We start from the raw sequence: 6,527 nt of genomic DNA on the forward strand, positions 1-6,527 counted from the left end.
CGGCGGCGTCCGTAGCCCCTGAGTTTGCCAGCCAGGGTTCAGCGTTGCCTGGCGGGTGGGGGCTGCAGGGGGTGCGGGGCCAGCTCGGAGAGCACATGGCCATGTGCAGGGGAGGGCAGAGCGGGGGTGCGGGTGGCCTCCTGGCTTGGCCCCCATCCCCATGAGTGTCCTTGGCCAGCTCCATTCTACACAGGGACGCCTGGCCCAGGGCCCAGTGGAGGGGGGCAGGGGCGGGGTGTGCGTGTGCGGGGTGAGCGGGGATTTGGGGACGCCGAATGAGCCCCTCTGTGGGGAGCAAGGCCACCTAATAGGCACCTGTGCACAACCGTGCAGGTGGAAGCCCGAGTCCTGCTCCCTGCATGGCGGAAACTCGGGGCTGCTCCCTGCAGAGCAGGGTGGGCTGGGCTGCCCAGGGGACATCCAAGGTCCAGGAGCCTGGCTGGACCCACAGGTCCCGGGAAACGGGCCAGCCTGGGGCTGGGGCTCCTGAGAGTCAGGAAGGTGGGGAGATGTGGAGGTGGGGTGGAGCCCCCCGGCTCCAGTCCTGGACGTGTGACCCCTGCACCCTTCCTGGGCCTCAGCCCCCCTTTAACAAGCAGAGGGAGGCAGTGAGCTGAGGAGCCCCGCTGGCCCCCAGGCCCCTTGCTGTCCGGGGAGGGCTGTCAGAGGGCACAGAGGACCTGGCTCTCCTCACCAGGTGCAGAGGGGTGGGGCCAGATTGCCATTGCCATGGTGACAATGTGTGTCACCTGTGTCCTTACAGCCTCATTAACAAACGCCTCCTGGTTTCATTTTTGGTCCTGGCAAGAGGTGGACCCTGACCTGCAGACGGGCCAGGTGGCCGGGCAGAGGGCCAGAGAGACGTGGGCAGCGGGGGCCCAGGACCCAGGTGTCCTCATGGAGGTCCCCAGCAGTAGGGCCGCGCCTTCACCCAGGGAGGGCCGGCTCGTGGCCCTGCTTTGCAGATGAGGCACTGAGGCCGTTCATTGTTCAGGTCACACGAGGTCGAGCTGCCCCAGAGTCCTGGGCCAGGACACTCCCCAGCTTTTCCTCCCTCAGAGCAACTGAAAATGTGCAGCTTGGCCTGGCTGGGCTGAGGTGGGGTTATTTCAGGCGTCTTGGCCAAGAGGGCTATGGCGGGGGGCTCCCCCAGGGTTGCCAGCCCTTCCCTCCCGGGGGAAGTGGACTGTTAGGAAGGCTCTGGGGAGGACAGGCTGACCCCGGAGCCCTCTCCCCGGTCCAGGCCCAGGCCGAGCCCCCAGAGGTCAGACCCCACCAGGCTCATGCTCCGGGGAGCTGGGAAGGGCTGTTCCGAGAAGGTGGAGTGTCCAGTGGGTTTTGCAGGATGAAGAGGAGTTTTGCAGGACTCAGCTTGCCAAGCTACAGTTGGAGCCCTGGGCTCTTGTGCTGCACGCGTGGAGAGCCCGCAGCCCCGGTTTCCTGTTGGTGCCTCCCGGTGTAAAGCCTGGCCTGGGAGGTCTGTGGGGCTCAAGCGGCCCAGAGGGTACGCCTGACACACGGGGCTCCATGGGCATCGTCCAGCGAGTGGTCACATGCCACACACGGGGAGCGGGGGCCTTGGGGCAGGACTTGAGGCAGCAGAGCCCTGGGCCCCACTGACCGCTCCAGCGCAGGAAGCAACTGCTGACTGCCGCCTGCTCTGCACACCCAGGGAGTCTCTAGGGGGCTCTCAAGGGCCCTCAAGCCCGTCATCCCTGGCCCAGATCACCGTCGGTGTCCCTGGCGCCCACAGGCCGGGAGAGCCCATGGGATGGAAGCGCTGTGGCAGCAGGAGCTGGGGGACGCTGGGCCCCAGCTGCCCCATCAGCCTGCCGCCCCTGCCTGGGTGTCCTCGCCCTGAACCTCTGCTCCACCCCTGGGGTCCTCCAGGCCTGCTCCCTTCAAGGCCAGGGCAGCCGTGTCTGAACTCTCAGCCCCAAGCCGGGGGCAGGTGGCTTGGGGCACCCCAGGCCTCCACGGCCAGCTCAGCATCCCTGACTGCAGCCTCCACTTCCATGTGATGGGATGCGCCAACGCCCGGGTCTGGGGGCTGTGAGCACAGGAGTGCTCAGTGAAGGGGGCCCGTCCTCGAGGCCTGCTCTGTGAACAGAGAGGTGCTGCGACCTCGCCAAGGACACACAGGCGCTGCAGGCAGGGCCAGCTTCTGCCCTGGCCCGCCGCCCGGTGCCCCCGCCAGCCCCTGCGTGCTGTTAACAGGGCTGGAGGGCTGGGCCCCATTACATGGGGTTCCTATAAATGGCATGAGGAGAATTAATAATGTATTTATAACACATCGTCGTGGTAGCCGAAAATGATCTATAAATGTGCGGTTAATGTTTTATAATGTTTTTGTAACCCGTTATAAATGATAAATGGCAGACTATAGATGCCGGATCAAATATTTATAATGCATTGTGTGCAACATTGGGCTGCTACAGTTCGGGAAAGCCATTAATAATAAAGTGGATGGAAATGTAAAAGTTACCGACATGCCCAGCAAAGCCATTTATAATGAAATGTAAAATTCGGCTGTTGGAAGCAAACCACGAGCCTCAGCCAAAGCACCGGCCGGGTTCCCCCGGAGCCTGTGGAAGGAGCGGGTCGTGAATTATTCGTGAGGTGTTCGGACGAGAACGTATACTATCCATAGCATGCCATATAAATATGCTATTAATATACCCAAGGCAGCGTGCATTATTCATGGGGCCTAATTAATTAATGGGTGGCCCCTTAAAATGGGGTGTCACAGCTTCCAGCTCCCTCCTGCCTGGGGTGCTGGCATCCACAGCCGCCCGTGTGAGCCAGCAGCTGAACTGACGGTGGCCTTGGGAACTGGGGGAGGATGGGACGCCCCTGGGATGCTCTGCTGTGAAGTCCGTGTGACCCCCTGGTACCCGTGCAAGTGGCTCTGGTTCCCCTCGGGGTGCTCTGCTCAGCTGTTGCCCACAAGCGTCTGGCGACCACAACTGCAGCTGCCCTCACTTCCACGGGTCAGCCCCAGTGCTGCTGGGGACAAGCCACTCGCCTTGCTGTGAAGCGCAGGAGGCTCAGAAAAGGGGTGTGACGGATGGGGCAAAGCTGTGCAGAGCGCGGCTGCCAGCCCGGGCCTGCCCATGGGGTCCGAGCGTGTCTTCCACACAAGCCCGGGCTCCCAGCGCCGTTTCCTGAGACAACCCTGACGCGGGGGTCAGTTTGGGAACCCCTGTGCAGCATGGCCACTCCCTTGGGCATCATGCTGCTTGGCAGGGGACGAAGGCTCTGAGAAGTCCTGCAGGAAGGGCCTGGTGGGTGGGTACCTTTCCCTTCCTTCTCCACCCGCCCCTGCTCCCACTCTGGTCTCCTCCCTCTGCCTCAAGGCTCCAGGCACTGCCAGCTCTGCTGTGTCTGACAGGCACCCCTGGTTTTGTTCCAGCTCAGGCTATCAGCCTTGACCAGATCTGTTACTTGCAGTTCAATCTACCGGTTAAAAGGTCTGCAGACCCCACCCCGCCACTGCACGGTCCCCCACCGCTTACCTGCCTAGGGGCCCAGCAGGCTTTTGGGATGCAAATCAGTGCTGCCTGTGGTCCGAATGCCCCTGGTCCCCAGCACCCTGCCTGCCAGCCTTCCTCCCAGGGAGGGCCCCCAGCCTCACTAAGAGGTCTGGAAAGCAGGAGCGGGGAGATTGAGACCATCTGGCCTGGAAGTCCTGCCCAGGACCAGGGTGGCCCCCCGGGTAGGAGGCCGGCCGGGCTGACCCAGGCTCCCTGGGCCCTCCCACACGCAGGGGCTGGGACTCCGAGGTTTCAGCTCTGTCTGCCGACCCAGTGGTCCCCTCTCCCCTCAGAGCCTCATTTTCCTGAGCTGCAGAACAGGTCGGGTCCACCCACTTTTGGTGAGAAAAATGGGTGTGGAAATGCTAGAAAAGGCTGGAGTGGGGCCGGCCTGGCCCTGCCGCCTCCCCGAGCCCCCCCAGCCGCCACCCCAGCCGCCCCGGCAGCTGGGTCCTTCCATCCCTCCGGTGCTCCTCCATCCCTCGGGCGCTCCCCTGGCTTCATCCCTGCTGCCGAGCTCCATGCACGCCAGCCCCTGTGCCTGGGACACTCCCCCCTTCCTCTTAGGAAGGGCAAGCCAATTGTCCTTGTCCTTTCAGGGGGACAAGCCGATTCCCACTTACCCTCAGGTCTCAGGTCTCAGGTCTCCCCAGGGAAGCCATCTCCTGCCTCTGGCTCAGCACAGGGGCCCCTCGCTCGCCATCTAAAGGGACTGGATCCCCTCGCTGTCATGGGGGCCGTTTGCCTTTGTCTGTGCTACGTGTATCAGTCAGGTAGGAATGCTAGCTGCTGTAACAAACACGTCCCAAAGTTCCAGCAACGGGATCCAGCCCGCCAGTGTTTCTCACGACCCAGAGGCCAACCTGGCCAGTGATGACCTTCTGTCGGACCTGCACTGTCCAAGCTCCTCCATCTGCCGCCCCATCATCTGGTAAATTCTCTCCATCCAGCCCGCAGACCACGGAGAAGACGGGGACGGAGTGCACCCACCGCCTCCGTAGGCCACAGCAGTCTCCTGACCTGCAGGGGAGGCTGCAGAAGGCTCCAGGCAGCGGAAACGGCAGGAAGAGGAGCACGTCCGAGGGGTGGTGGTGGGAGGGATGTGGAGAGGTGACTTTGGGGGAGGGCTGGAAGGCCCGTTTTGAAGACAGTGCTTTTCTGTTGAGTGGGGGCGGGGGGGTCGGAGGAGGGGTTTGAGAAGTTGGGGGGCAAGTTCTGGCTCCCACTGTTGTCAAAGATTTTGTGCTGAGAAGAGACTGAAGGTGTCACGCCAGAAGCAGAGGCATGGCTAGATTTCCTGGAGAAACCCAGGCTTGCAGCAGCTGGTGGCTGTGGAGGTGGTGGCAACGGTCAGCTTCCGGCTGGACTGGATGTGGGCAGGGAGGAGACAGGAGGCGAGGGTCATGCCCGGGCTTGCGGCCCCAACAGCAGGACCACGTCGGTGGCTGCGGGCGGGGCTGGTTGAGGGCTGGGAGGCCCAGGAGTGGCTGAGTGCAGGGGGCCCCAGGGCAGAGGCTCTAGGCCAGAGGGGCAGGGCAGGTGTGGGAGGGTGGGGCCAGGCAGCAGCAGGAGATGTGATAAGAGGCCGGACTTCACTCAGAGTGCTGCAGGGGCCAAGCAGGGAAGGGCTTGTTCTGCTGGCTTTCTGGAAGGATCCCTAGGCTGCAGGGGAGGGGCCCAAGTTTAGGGGCCTGGATGGGAGGGGCCGTGGCGGGGAGGTGTGGGCAGACTGGAGGTATCCGAGGTAGAAGGTCGCACTCTCTGTGAGGTGCTGAAGGGGACACCCCACACGTGCTGCCTGCCACACCACTGTCCCCAGAGGCAGCCACGCGGGCAAGAGTCAGCGCTCCGGCCACCTCCCTCCTCCTTCGGAGCCCCCAGCCTCGTCCAGCCCTGTGACCACCCCTTCGTGGCCTTGGCCTTTCCCTGCCTCACTGGCTTTTCCAGTTCTCAATTCTGCCCTGGGGTCAGGAAAACCCACTTGGCTCCAGGACTAAGCACCAGCCCAGCCGAGCTGGCAGGACATCGCCCTTTGTCCCTTCCGGAAAACCCCAGGGGGTCAGGGCAGCGGCCACGGTCTCAAGTCACAGGGGCTCCCTGTCTAGTACCTGCTTCCCCTTGGGATGGGAAGCTCACCACCACTGGGCCCAGTCGCAGAAAGGACTTGCCTCTGCGTGGGAAGACCGTCTCCACTCCTAGTGGGCACAGAAGCCACCCTGTCCCCTTGCTGGGCCTCTATAGGAAAAACACCTTCCTTCCTGCCCGCAGCAGCCTTGTCTGGACAAGCCCTGGGCCTGGCCGGGTGGGCAGGGTCACCGCACATGTCTCGTGTGTTTCTGGCTGCCTGTCCTCCTGCATACGGACAGGGTTCCCAGAGAACACGGACGGCTGGGAGCAGCCCCGTAACTGAGGTCCCCATGGGGACCTTTTTTTTCCTTAATAACCTGGGGCGTAGCGGAAAACTGGGACACAGACCAGAACACCGAGACCCCCCAGGGGACTCAGGCAGGGAGACTCCTAGAGGACGTCGCCCCACCCGCAGGGCCGCCAACGACACCAAGCCCCTTTCCCGGCCTCCGCTGCCTCTTCTTTGTATCCGGGAGGTTCACGGGCCCGCCGGCAAGACAGGCCGGATCGGAAAGTCCTTCCAAAGGCCAGAAATGCGAGGGCCGTTCCTGCTGAGCGCCGGGAGGGCGTGGGGGCCGCCGGCCGGCCCGCCTGGTGGCACCCGGGTCAGGCCTCAGTCTCCGCGTCCCAGAAGGGTGCGGGACAGGACTGAAAAGAAAGAGCGTCGAAGCGCCTCCGCAGGACCCCGGGAGGGAGGGGCGAGCGGCGGACGGGGCCTGGGCGGGGCCTATGGGCGGGGCTTGCTCGGGCCGAAGCCTTGCAGGGCCAGGCCGGGGCGGGGTCCGGCCGGGCCCGGGGGCGGGGCCTTTCCTGGGGCGGATCCTGACTGGAGGAGTGGGGCCTGGAGGGCGGGACCTCGTGGTAGGG

The sequence above is a fragment of the Bos javanicus genome, chromosome 25, assembly GCF_032452875.1.
Source record: "Bos javanicus breed banteng chromosome 25, ARS-OSU_banteng_1.0, whole genome shotgun sequence".
NCBI lineage: Eukaryota > Metazoa > Chordata > Mammalia > Artiodactyla > Bovidae > Bos > Bos javanicus.